Genomic DNA, 14473 nt, shown 5'->3' on the forward strand with positions numbered 1-14473 from the left:
CTTGGTTAAAGGAACAGAATCTGCCTGATCATGTTAAAGCAAAATTATTAGATGCTCCATTACAGCGTGATACTTTGTTTGGTGTTAAAGCAAAAGAGGTGTTGAAGAAAATGGAGGACAAAGCAAAATCTATGCAGACAGTTAAGGATTTCTTACAGGTGCAGCGACCTAGATTTAGCAGGAACTGGCCCACAAAGAATTGGTCCTTTCCAGTGTCAGACAGGCCACAAAGAGGTAGATACGGATGTCCCAGAGGCAGATCCCAGCCCCAAGGCTCATACAGGCCTAAACAATGGGGTGCTTCTACCTCCAAAAGCGGAGATGACAAATCACAGCCATACAGAAAACAGTCCCAATGACTTTCCTCTGCCAGCACCAAGCACTTGTCTTTTGGCAGCCCCCCTTAGGGGGAAAACTAGCACTTTTTTTTACAAAATTGGCACATGATCACCCAGGACAAATGGGTCTTAAATATAGTGTCTCAGGGCTACAGGTTCTACTTTCACACCCTGTCAAAGGCAAAAGGTATGCCAGACCTGCCACACAATCAATGGGCAGAGGCACAAAAGCAAGTTTCATCCCTCATCGACATGAGGGCCATTCAGCGAGTACCACAGCAAGAGCAGGTACAAGGATTTTACTTGAGACTTTTCTTGGTACCCTGAAAGGACAAAGCCTGGAGACCAATACTGGACCTGTCTATTCTAAACACATTTCTGGACGTTCCAAAATTCAAAATGTTGACTCTGCAGCAGCTTCTGCCCATGCTGGGCAAGAAGGCTTGGCTTGTAACTTTGGACCTAAAAGAGGCATACCTGCATGTCCCAGTCAGACAATCTTGCAGAAGATACGTCAGATTCATAGCTGGCTCAATGCACTACCAATTCTCTGCACTGCCCTTTGGCTTATCTACTGCGCCCAGGGTCTTCACAAAATGCCTGGCACCAGTAATTGCATTTTGCAGACAAAGAGGAATTCAGATATATCCTTACTTGGGCAACTGTCTTATTCAAGCAGAGAACAAGGACATTCTACTAAAGCATCTGGCATTTGTAAAAAGATTACTAATTTGCCTAGGGTACACAGTAAATGAAAAGAAATCAAAACTAGTACTCTCTCAAGAGATAATATTCCTGGGTGCAAGCTTAAATACAACTGCCCAGATGGGCTTATCTCACGCCAGACAAACAAAGGCAACTGACTACTTACTTCAAAATGTTGGCAACAAAGACCCAGTTATCCGCAAGAAAAATTCTGCAGGCTTTGGGCTTCATGGCATCCTGCAGTCTGCTAATTCCATATGCCAGACTGCATATGAGGAAACTACAATGGTATCTAAAAAGTGTTTGGACTCAACACTGCCATAGCCTGGAAACATTAATTACACTCATTCCCTGCCTACAGCAGGGGTTTTGATGGTGGGCACAGGCCTGTCATCACAACAAAGGACAGCCATTCACTTTACCTACAGTCAGGCAGACACTAACAATGGATGCATCAGATTATGCCTGGGGGGCCCACATGGCAGAAAAATGTATTCAGGACACATGCCCCGCAAGCCAGATGCATCTTCATATCAATCAAAAAGATATGCTAGCTGTTCAGAATGCCCTGACAGCTTTCAAGGATCTACTTCATCCAGGACAACTACTGATAAAGACGGACAATACTACAGTCATGTGGTACATAAAAGCAGGGAGGCACACATTCCTACCCACTCTGCAGACAAGCCATGACTTTGTGGGACACAGCATTGACTTATCAAGTTCACCTGCAAGCACAATTCCTGCCAGAAAAGATAAATACTCTGGCAGATGAACTAAGCAGAAACCTCATGGATCCCCACGAGTGGAAACTGGATCCACAAGTCTTCAGCATGATAACAAGGAAATGAGGATGCCCAGACATAGATCTATTTGCCTCCCCTCACAACTGCCAACTACAGAGATTCTGCATAAGGACTTATCACAAGAAAGCATGGAAAGTGGATGCCTTATCCTTCAGCTGGAAAAACTTAACAGTATATGCCTTTCCTCCACTGCCTCTCCTCCCCAAGGTACTCCTAAAGGTCAGACAAGAGAAGCCAAAAATGATACTGATTGCCCCAGACTGGCCACGCCAGCACTGGTACTCAATCCTAAAGAACTAGTCTCAAGGTCCAGCCTGGACATTGCCTCAAATTCCTCACTTACTGACCCAACAAAACAATCAGATCCTGCACAGCCAACTCAGGACCTTAATTCTGGCAGCATGGCGGATAATGTAGCCATTCAGAACACTCCTCTCTCCAAAGCTGTGATGGGTGTTATTTTGGAGGCCAAGAGGCCCAGTACCAGAAAATCTACTCAGAAAAATGGAAGAGATTCTGTGCTTGGAACCAGGCACAAGGAATTGACATGTTTGTTCCAAACATTCCCCAGATTTTACAATACTTAACTGAGATGCTGGACAGAGGTCTATCCTTTTCATCAATTAAGATCCATGCCTTTGCCATTTCAGCCCATTACAATATGGAACCACCTATCTTTTCTCATTCTTTAATAAGGCAGTACCTCAGAGGGGCCACAAACATAAGACCTCCAAGGAGAGCACCAATACCTGCATGGGACCTCAATTATGTCTTGGAAAAACTCACACTGCCTCCTTTTGAGCCAGCCTCAACAGCTGATATAAAATTCTTATCTTGGAAAACAGCTCTGCTCCTAGCAATAACCTCTGCAAGATGAGTCTCGGAGTTACAGGCACTCATGGCTGTGGAACCTTTTATCATTTTCCATCCAGACAGGATTTCTCTGAGGACAAACCCGACATTTATGCCTAAGGTGGTGTCCAGTGTGGCCCTTAACCAAACCATTCATTGCCTACCTTTTATCTAAACCCACAGAACAAGGGTGAGAGACTTCTGCATTTTTTGGACATACACAGGCAGTTACGCTTCTACTTGGACAGAACTAAAGCTTTCAGAAAGACTGAGCAATGTTTAGTGGCATATGCTGCAGGATCACAAGGAAAGGCTATCTCAAAACAGACTATTTCAAAATGGATAGGCCATTGCATTCATTTCTGCTATTCACAACATGGCAAATCAGTGCCTAAGGACATTAGGCCACATTCAACCAGAGCAGCAGCCTTCCTCAGAGGAGTACCAACCAAAGACATCTTAGAGGCTACAACTTGGAGTTCGGTGCACACCTTTACAAAGCACTACCACTTACCTCTCTACTCTAAATCTAGAGCAGGCTTTGCCACTGCAGTTCTGCAGGGCCTCATAGCCTCTCCTAATCCTATTTAGCCCCAGCCACCCATCCTCAGCTTTGGGATTCAACCCAAGAGTAATGACTGCAACAGTGAAACATGATGAACATAGTAGTTGTGTACCTACCATAAATGTAGATGTTCGAGTGTATTCACTGTTGTAGACCAGGTTACCCTCCCACCATCCCCCTTTCTTTTGCTGGGTCTTATCTGTACTTCTCTATTCTATACAACCTATGTGGTGTATTTGCTTGTAGATGAAGGAAATGATTACCTTAGTGCATGCATGTTTATTGGCATAATTTTTAGCCTACCCTTTTGGGGGCACTTGACATCTGGGGCAAGAAAAACTGAAGAAAATGGCGTTTGCTGTATCTTTTATACCCCTGGTGCACTGATGTCAGGGAAGAGGTGACAGCAACCGACGCCGGACCAAGAGTTTGGAATTCAGGCCGACTGCGGGTAGCCTGCCAACAGGATAACCCAAGAGTAATGACTGCAACAGTGAATACACTCGAACATCTACATTTATCGTAGGTACACAACTGTACTTTCTGCTGAGTCAGCGTAGCAGGAGCATTCGTTATGAATGGAGAATACTATATAATTTCATCAGCGGCACCCATTTGTTTCCACTTATATGTATTATTAGCATTGATATTTTGCAGTAACACTGGTCTTGTACGAACTGACCGTTCGCTCAGGTCTGCTAGATTGTCTTACTGTAACACATCAGTAGCTTTAGTGGTGTTAATTGTACCGTGCCAGATTTTTCAGTTATGGACATTGAAATTGCTTTATCAGCATAGGCAATATGATTAAATACTAACTTGATTTCAGGGTTGTATGGTTTAATGTTGCTCCTTGTTTAGCTTTATAACGTGTTTAATGCATCTCCTCTAAACATTCCTGTGTCTCTTTTTAGTACCACTATTATGCAAGGATATGATGGGGGTTCACACCTGTGGTTAGTTGGGCAAGCAGCAGCTCAATTCAGTCATGTTTTTGGACCAGTATAGCATTGTATTAGTGCTTTAAAAACATTGAAACACCTCCTCCATATGTTTTATTCAGAGCTGAGGGGGATCAAGTTGTATGAAAGGCACTGTAGACTTTAATAGCCAGAGTGATTACTACGGTTCTGAACTATGTTTCTGTGACTGCATATATGTGTGTGAATATTCTAGGGTAAGGAGTGCTTCCAGGTAATATTTTTTTATATTTAAACTACTAGCATTGAGAAGCAGCACCTTTAGGTATTTCTGACTGATTTTTATTATGTTGGCGGGCTTAACATGGCATATCCTAAAAAAGGCACTATGGTGACAAAGTTTTTGTCAATATTCAGAAGCCAAGTGGTGATAAGTACAAACCATCTCTTGAAAAGCACAGTGGCTTGTCGGTTATGTCTACCCCAGCTGTCAGAGATTGAATCCCCTTGTTGTGACACCAGAAACTAAGCCATTTGTTGAAGTAGGTCACTTTTGCTGATCCTGTCATATAATCATTGCTTAAGGTAGGATGCGACTCGAGGCTGGATTCATACCCACCTGGGAAACATGTATTCGGAGAGCTCCATGTCCCTCTTCATATAGTCCAGTGAGGTATCATGGACTATGACCGTCATACTGGTTCTTGTGTTTTAAAGCCACAAGTGTGTGTGTGAATACAAGCAAGGGGCAAGTGTGTGTGTGTGAATGCAAGCAAGGGGCAAGTGTGTGTGTGTGTGTGAATACAAGCAAGGGACAAGTGTGTGTGTGTGTATTCAAGCAAGGGGCAAGTGTGTGTGTGCGTGTGTGTGTGTGTGTGTGTGTGTGTGTGTGTGTGTGTGTGTGTGTGTGTGTGTGTGTGTGTGTGTGTGTGTGTGAATGCAAGCAAGGGGCAAGTGTGTGTGTGAGAATATAAGCAAGGAGCAAGTGTGTGTGTGTGTGTGTGAGAATGCAAGCAAGTGTGTGTGTGTGCGTGAATGCAAGCAAGGGGCAAGTGTGTGTGTGTGAATGTAAGCAAGGGGCAAGTGTGTGTTTGTGTGTGTGTGTGTGTGTGTGAGAGAGAATGCAAGCAAGGGGCAAGTGTGTGTCTGTGTGAGTATATGAATGCTTACTAAGCTGGGCATTAATCCCTACGTCACTCGGGTTGCCAACTGGCTTACTGACACAACCCACGCTGTAAAAGTAGCCCACTTCAAATCCAGCTTCTAACAAGTCAGAGTACCTCAGGGGTCAGTCCTGGGACCGCTCTTGTTTGGCATCTACTTCTCTGAAGTACAGGCCAGCACTAAGGGATTGTGGCTAACAAATTTCACAGATGACTGCAAACTGGGAGCCATTATTGAATCCCCAAATGTTGTGGATACTCTAGAAAAGGGCCTTACAGAAACAGATGCTTGGTGCCAGAGCCATGGGCTCAAGCTCAGTGCCAAGAAATGTATAGTTATCCCCTTTGAGAAAAAACACGTACCCATTCTGGGACATGCTACACTTAAAGAAATCCCAATCCCTCAGAGCTACATGCTCCAAGGATCTAAACCTTGTCATCACAATAAACAAATGCTGGAGGGATAGGCTCCTGACTCACTGGCTGCCCAGACTCCGGAATTGACTGCCCATATATGTCAAGCAGACCACCTCTTTGGCCCTCTTCAAACAAAACATTGATGATTGGATGGGAGAAAGAAATTAACCCTGGGGATCACGTCACTCACCCTGCTAGACAGGGGTCCAGGGTAGAAAATAGTGTGGACGTAATAGCCAGGGAATTGTTATGGTTAGGCTTGTATAAGCCATAGGGCCGATAGCCTAGTACCAACCTATGAACCAATAGTTAACAGACTGCTATCAGAAGGAAGAAGCCCTTGGGTCATTTTAGCTGTTGCCAAACAAACTTTGTGTCTGTATGATAAGGGGCAAATGTGTGCACGTTTGTGTGATAAAGGGCACTTTGCCAGTATCTGCTGAATTTTACAAAACCACTTTTATCTCTAAAGCTGTCCCAGCACAATCTGGTAGTTAGATGTAACTTTAAATACAATATACTGGTAGGTTCTTCATATACTGAATTGATAGTCTGTTTTGTGATTTATGATCCTAGTGTTGAATTGTCCCTTAATTCCATTAGGTACTGGTGTGCCTTTATTGGGTAATTTTTTCCCTGTGGTTGTGGAACTGTGTAGTTATAAAGACGGGAAGAATTTGATTGTTCCCAGGTGGTGTGGGCATGGTTGCTTAACCCTCCCCTCAAAACCGTAACACCTTTAGTTTTGCAGCCATGTTTGGATGGATTTGGATCAGGGTGATTGCAGTTTATAGGTCTCCTTTTTGCTGGGATTTATGTAAGACCCCTAAAGTGGGAAGAATGAAAGTTTAAAAATAAAACATCCTTCATGAAAGGTCTGAGGTAGAAGATTGTGTATGTGGTTATGCTGATAAGAACTGGAAATTCCTGTGTTAACACTAATGTACAGTAGACAGTTTATTGGACTGTGCAATAGAAGCTGAATCTGTGGACAGGTTTACTGGGCTGTGTATAGTAGGGCTCACTAGTGCTGGATTAAAGTACTTTAATAATGTTGTAGGTGGAAAACTGTTCAATGGGTGCATTTCATGTACAATTTGAATGGAGCGGCTTGATGTGTAAGATCTGTATAGGCATGTGTTTCTGTTTCTGATGTCTGCACAGCCAAAGTACATAATTACTTGTGCATTCCTCGGACGAAGGCCTGGGGTCATTCTTGGTGTTGCCAAACAAACTTGTGGTTATGTGTGTGAAAGGGTGAGTGTGTGAGGTGAGTGAGTGTGTGAGTTGAGTGAGTGTGGTGAGTGAGTGTGTGAATTGAGTGAGTGTGGGGGTGAGTGCGTGAGTTGAGTGGGTGGGTGAGTGTGGGTGGGTGAGTGAGGGTGGGTGAGTGAGTGTGGTGTGTGGGTGGGTGGGTGAGTGTGGTGTGTGGGTGGTTGAATGTGGGGAGTTAGTGTGGTGAGTGGGTGGGTGAGCGAGTGGGGTGGGTGAGCGAGTGGGTGAGTGTGGTGAGTGGGTGTGGGTGAGTATGGTGGGTGGTGAGTGAGTGTAGTGAGTGTGGGTGGTGAGTGAGTGAGGGTGGTGAGTGAGTGTAGTGAGTGGGTGTGGGTGGTGAGGGTGGGTGAGTGAGTGAGTGTGGGTGAGTGTGGTGGGTGAGTGAGTGGTTAAGTGTGGGTGAGTGGTTGAGTGGGTGAGTGGGTGAGTGTGGGTGAGTTGAGTGAGGGTGGTGAGTGCGTGTGGATGGGTGAGTGAGTGTGGTGAGTGTGAGTGAGTGAGGTGTGGTGGGTGAGGGTGAGTGTGGTGAGTGTGGGTGGGTGAGTGAGTTGGGTGGAGTGAGTGAGTGTGGGTGAGTGTGGGTGGGTGAGTGTGGGTGGGTGAGTGTGGGTGGGTGAGTGTGGGTGGGTGAGTGTGGGTGGGTGAGAGTGTGGTGAGGGTAGTGAGTGAGTGTGGATGAGTGAATGTGGGTGAGTGAGTGAGTTGTGGTGGATGAGGGTGAGTGGTGAGTGAGGGTGAGTGTGGTGAGGGAGTGGGGTGAGTGTGGGTGGTGAGTGAGTTGAGTGTGGGTGAGTGTGGTGAGTGAGGTGTCTGAGTGAGAGTGAGTGGTGAGTGTGGTGAGTGAGGGTGAGTGTGGTGGGTGGTGAGTGTGGTGGGTGGTGAGCGAGTGTGGTGGGTGGTGAGCGAGTGTGGTGGGTGGTGAGCGAGTGTGGTGGGTAGTGAGTGAGTGTGGTGAGTGAGTGTGGGTGAGCGAGTTGAGTGTGGGTGAGTGTGGTGAAGTGAGTGGGTGAGTGTGGGTGAGTCTCATTTTTGGATGTAATTTCTAAATTTTGTAAACTTTGTTTTTGTATTGTTATATTGCTTTACATTGACCTACCGATATGTGACAAAAGTACAGCCAGAAGCACAGTAACAGCTGCAAAAACTAAGAGCATAAATTTGCAATAACCATGCGTATACATTAATTGCATGTTTTTACATAAAAAGCAGATGTTCTTCGTGTTTCACTGTTGCAGTCATCACTGTAGGGTTCTTTCTGCTGGCAGGCAGCCCTCGGTCGGCCAGAATCCCAAAGTCTGGGTCTGGCGTTGGCTGTTCAGTCATCCTCCCTGACGTCAGAGCGCCAGGGGTACAAAGTTCCCAGCTGATGCCATGTTCTCTAGTCTTTCTTGCCGTGCGGTGGAAGCAGTTCGCAAGTGCCGGCCGGCTGACTCCTGATATTTTTGGTGCTTCATTCCGAAGACTTTCTTCTTCTTCTCAAAGCTAAGTACCCCATTGGGGAAACTTTTTTCTTGCTCCAGTCCGATGTCAGAAAAAGTTAATAATTGTATTTCATGTGGGAAGCAAATACCTCATAAGGATTTCCACTCTTACTGTATTCCTTGTCTAGGCCCTGACCACGATGTAGCTAGTTGTCTGTTTTGTGCTAGATTTAATCAACGTACTATTAAGTGGAGATACGATTTTGCTTTTCACTACTTTGGCAGGCGATTTAATTACAATATGTCGTCGGACACGCTTCCGACTACCGGAGTTCACAAAAGGCGCAAGGATAAGGACAGTCCTCCGAGGTCCAAATCAGATGACAGTTTACAAGCAGAGCCAGCTACAGGTTCAGCTGTCGTCAGTGAGGCACTTTCGCAGCCCCTGTCGTCGGCCATTACAGAACCACTTGCCGAAACGGACTCCCACGAGGAGCCAACTAGGTCTTTGAGTACTCCAGGTGCAGGACCTTCAGACAATGCTCCCTCGGATGGGTCCGAAGCCGCTGTGCCAGCTTCCGAGGGAGTTTTCAGGCCTACGCAGCTTCAGATAAATGCAAAGACAAAGGCAAAGACTCCTTCTAAAACAAAGACTCAAGCCCAGGCCTCCTCTGATCTGGGACCTAAATCACAAAAACAAATGCTTAAAATGGCGGAGGACTTACTAACTATGATTAGGGGTTCACACCCCCTCCAGACAAAAGGCCAAGACAAAAATTGGACTATGAATCCTCTGATCAGGCATCTATTTCTTCAGTGTCTTCCTCTGAACAGGATTATACTTTCCCTCCTTATAAGGATTCTGATGCTGAGGAATCCATTCCTTCAGCTTCTCCCCCTGAGGATTTTTCTTTTGGGGAAACTTTACATGACATGAGGGAACATTTTCATTAGGAAGGACAGGAGTACTCTGAATCTAAGAGAAGGCTTAGGGATTTCCTTCTTCCCCAGCACAGACCCCTGGCTATTCCTCCTATTTTGGATATTGTGGATGATGTCTTTTCTGAGGCTAATTTAACTCCTGACTCCTTTCCTCCAGCCCCTGCAAAGCCTGATAGATATTACAGAGTCCCTGACTCCCACCAGTTTCTTTATAAAAATCCTACTGCTGATCCAGAAACCATTTCTCAGGGTCCTAAGGGTGTTAAGGCCGCCACTGCTAAGAACCCTATTCCGTCAGATAAGGATTCTAGTGCTTTGGAGAGATGGGGCAAAAACATGTACTCTTCTGCTACTTTATCCATTAGGGCTTTAAATTGTCAATTTCATATGCTAAAATATCAGCAATTTCTTCTGTCTGTTATGAAACAAAAGCTAGGTACCATTTCTGCATGTACAGATAATAAGGAATTACACAATTTGATGCATGCTACTGAGCAGGTGGGGAAACATACCTTACACTGTGGTTTTGATGCTTTGGAGGCCTCATGCAGGGCAGCTGCCACTGGCACGGTCATTAGAAGGCATGCTTGGTTAAAGGAACAAAATTTGCCTGAACAATTGAAAGCAAAGTTACTGGATGCTCCTGTTCAACATAATGTTTTGTTTGGGTCTAAGGATAAAGAGGTGATAAAGAAAATGGAGGATAAGGCAAAATCCATGCAAACAGTTAAGGATTTCTTACAAGTTCAGCCCCCAAGATTTAGCAGAAATTGGCCAACTAAAAACTGGTCCTTTCCCAGCTCGGACAGGCCTCAGAGGGGTAGATATAGGCGTCCCAGAGGGAGGGCCCAAGCACAGACCTCTTATAGACCTAGACAGTGGAGTGCTTCCACCCCCAGGGGTGGAGAGGACAGAACTCAATCTTATAGGAAACAGGCTCAATGACTCCCCCTGCATGGCTCCAGGATCCTCTCTCCTGGAAGCCTCTCTAGGAGGAAAACTCTCTCTTTTTCACCGAAATTGGACTTACATAACCCAAAACAAGTGGGTTCTAGATGCAGTTTCAAGAGGTTACAAATTCCACTTTCATACCTTGCCAAGACCAAACGGATGGCCAGACCTACCAAAACTCCAATGGGCAGAGGCCTTAAACCAGGTGGGATCCCTCATGGCTATAAGGGCCATAGAACTGGTTCCACAATCAGAGACTGGGCAAAGCTTTTACTCAAGACTCTTTCTAGTTCCCAGAAAACAAAATTCTTGGAGACCCATCCTGGATCTGTCAGTCTTAAATACTTTCCTGGAGATACCAAAGTTCAAGATGCTTACTCTGCAGCAGCTTTTGCCAATGTTGAGCAAAAATGCATGGATGGTGACATTGGATTTAAAGGAGGCTTACCTACACATTCCTATCAGACAGGAGTGCAGAAGATACCTCAGGTTCAAGGCAGGCTGGAAACATTACCAATTCTCTGCACTGCCCTTTGGCTTGTCTACCAAGTGTCTGGCACCAGTAGTAGCTTACTGCAGACTCAAGGGAATTCAAATTTACCCTTATCTAGATGACTGCCTTATTCAGCAAGGATGTCTTACTCCAGCACCTGGAATTTGTTCAAAATCTACTCAAGTACCTGGGATTCACTGTGAATATAAAAAAGTCAAATTTGACACCCACACAACAGATAACTTTTCTGGGTGCTCTTTTAAACACAACAACCCAGATGGCATTCCTGACATCCAAAAAACAACTTCAGCTGGCTTCAACTTTCAAAACCCTGGCGTTAATGTCTCAGCTAACTGCAAGGAAATTCCTGCAGGCTTTAGGTTACATGGCCTCCTGCATCCTTCTCATACCATATGTAAGACTGCATATGAGAAAGATACAATGGTACCTAAAAAGCATATGGTCCCAGCATTGTCACAGTCTAGACACACTGATTGCTGTCTTGCCTTGCCTGCAAAAGGAATTCCACTGGTGGGCCATGGCATGTCTTCAAAACAAATGGAATGCCTTCAGTCTGCCTCCAGCCTACCAAGTGTTAACCACGGACGCCTCAGATTACGCATGGGGAGCCCACTTGCAGGGGAAAGGCCTGTAAGGTTTTTGGACAGAGGATCAGAAGCACCTACATATCAATTTAAAAGAGATGTTAGCTGTGCAGAATGCCCTCTTGGCTTTCAGGGATCTTCTACAGCCAGGGCAACTACTGATACAGAGAGACAACACCACAGTTATGTGGTACATAAACAAGCAAGGGGGTTCACACTCCTACCCCCTTTGCAGACTAGCCATGACTCTATGGAACGCAGCACTAGCTTGCAAAGTGGACCTACAAGCTCAGTTCCTGCCAGGGAAACAAAATAGTCTGGCAGACAGCCTGAGCAGGAACCTGTCAGACCCACATGAGTGGATGCTAGACACCCAAATATTCAAGATGATTACAGAAGCCTGGGGCTGCCCGGACATAGATCAATTTGCATCTCCCCTCAACTACCAGTTACAGACTTTTTGCACAAGGACATATCAAAAACTAGCATGGAAAATGGATGCTCTCTTATTCAGTTGGAGAAACCTCTCGGGTATGCCTTTCCTTCTCTACCTCTTCTTCCACGGGTGTTATTAAAGATAAAACAGTACAAACCCAAGATGATTTTACTGGACCCAAATTGGCCTCGACAATTTTGGTACTCAACACTGATGAATCTATCCCAGGAGCCTCCTTGGATTCTACCTCAGATTCCAAATCTTTTGTCCGAACACCAGGACCAGGTTCTGCACTCTCATATCAAAACTCTCAGCCTGGCAGCCTGGCGTATTCAGGGTCTATGATTAATCCTACCCTTTCTAAACAGGTCATGGATGTCATCTTAGAAGCCAGACGGCCTAGCTCTAGATCTTATGAAGGTAAATGGAAGAGATTTTGCACCTGGATGCATGCTCAGGATTCAGATCCTCTCATTCTTAATATTCCATTGATTTTACATTACCTGACAGACATGTTACATAAGGGTTTATCCTTTTCCTCCATAAAAACACATGCCTCAGCTATCTCTGCACATTACAATACAGATCCTCCAATTTTTTCACATCCACTTCTGAAACAATATCTCAGAGGAGCAAAGAATTTAAGGCCTCCTAGGACACCACCCATACCTGCCTGGGACCTCAACTATTTTCTGGAAAAACTTACTCTGCCTCCTTTTGAGCCTGCTGCCACATCTGATATAAAGTATTTATCATGGAAGACCGCTATCCTACTGGCTTTGACTTCAGCCAGGAGAGTCTCGAAGTTACAGGCACTCATGGCTGTGGAACCTTACATTATTTTTCATCAAGACAGGGTTTCTTTAAGGACTAACCCTACTTTCATGCCTAAAGTGGTTTCTAAAGTGGCTTTAAACCAAACTATTCACCTGCCAACGTTTTTCCCCAATCCACAAAATAAGGGGTAGAGAGGATCTTGCATTCTTTGTACGTGCACAGGCAGCTTCGTTTTTACCTGGACAGAACCAAGGATATCAGGAAAACAGAACAACTGTTTATTTCTTATGCAGAAAATTCCCAAGGCAAGGCTATTTCACCAAAGAAGAAAGAAAAAAAGCAAAAGCAGCAAAAGCACACTAAATTCTGGATGATGGCTGGATGGGAGGCAGTAATTCCAATGCTGTTAACACGATTACAAAGTTTTATTCCACCAAAACACACAACGTTTAACACAAGCGCTTTCACTCGGTTCCTAGCTATTTCCAAACAGACCATTTCTGAATGGATTGCTCATGGAATCAGATTTTGTTACTCTCATCATGGAAAGCAAATCCCAGGAAAAATCAGGACTCACTCCACTAGAGCTGCTGCTACTTCTGCTGCTTTTCTCAGGGGAGTTACCTACCAAAGATATTTTGGAAGCTGCAACTTGGAGTTCAGTGCATACTTTCTCTAAGCACTATAATCTACCTCTTTATTCTAAGTCCAGGGCAGACTTTGCTTCTGCAGTCTTGCAAGGCCTACTAGACACCCATTGTACTCAATAACCTCCACCCTTTATCTCAGCTTTGGGATTCAACCCTACAGTGATGACTGCAACAGTGAAACACGATGAACATAGTACAGTTGTGTACACTTACCATAAATGTAGATGTTCGAGTGTCTTCACTGTTGCAGTCTGGGTTACCCACCCCCCTGTCCCCTCTTATTCTCTCATTAGTGTGGTTCCCTGCTTCACCCTTCTTCTGAGGTGTATTTGCTACAGGGTATGGGGTTTGTTGTACCTTACTTTTAGCCTTTACTTTTGGGCACCTGACATCTGGGGCAAGAAAAACTGGAGAACATGGCGTCGGCTGGGAGCTTTGTACCCCTGGTGCTCTGGCCAGGGAGGATGACTGAAACCGGGCGCCGGACCCAGACTTTGGGATTCTGGCTGACCGAGGGCTGCCTGCCGGCAGGAAGAACCCTACAGTGATGACTGCAACAGTGAAGACACTCGAATATCTACATTTATGTTAAGTGTACACAACTGTACTATGTCTGTCACAAGTAATCAACGACACTACATCAGATTACAAGAAGTATGCAATACCGTAATTTTTTAAATTATGTCTTAAAAAAGCATGTTGGTGCTGTTATGCAAGTCTGTGAAATATTTCATGTTTATAGTGTGTCATTTGTTAGCTATTTAACCAAACGGGAAGGAAAAATAAGTGGGAGTTTGATGCTTTGCAAAACAGTGATTATTCCCAGTGCTATGTAGCTTGGTTCTAAATTTGACAGGAGGAGTGCAACAAAAAAAAGTGTCCCACTGTAAGGAGGGAAAGGCTGACAAGAAAACAATATATTACTCTGGTCACCTGCTGTGCCTGTCAATCACATGCAGATAATGGGTCAAATTACCCTTAGCTCTTTGACAGCTAGGGAAGGTAGGTGTAAAGTGGGAGGGGAGATGCCTTGAAGAACTAGATTTCAGCCTTCACAAAAGAAAGCAAGTTAGCATTTCTAAGAAACAAAAGCAATAAAATGCACTTTTCAGTTCTGTTCTGTAGCATTTGCACTGCTTGTGTTTGAAGTAGTCATT

General features: G+C 44.9%; 1 protein-coding gene across 2 annotated transcripts in view; it reads left to right on the top strand.

Moving 5' to 3' along the window:
* SEC14L2 (SEC14 like lipid binding 2) overlaps positions 1 to 14473 on the top strand; it is a 749750-nt gene that overhangs the window by 206161 nt on the left and 529116 nt on the right. The gene's annotated exons all lie outside the window — the stretch shown is intronic.

The sequence above is a fragment of the Protopterus annectens genome, chromosome 1.part0 (genome assembly GCF_019279795.1).
Source record: "Protopterus annectens isolate FY-2018-M chromosome 1.part0, PAN1.0, whole genome shotgun sequence".
Taxonomy (NCBI): Eukaryota; Metazoa; Chordata; order Ceratodontiformes; family Protopteridae; genus Protopterus; species Protopterus annectens.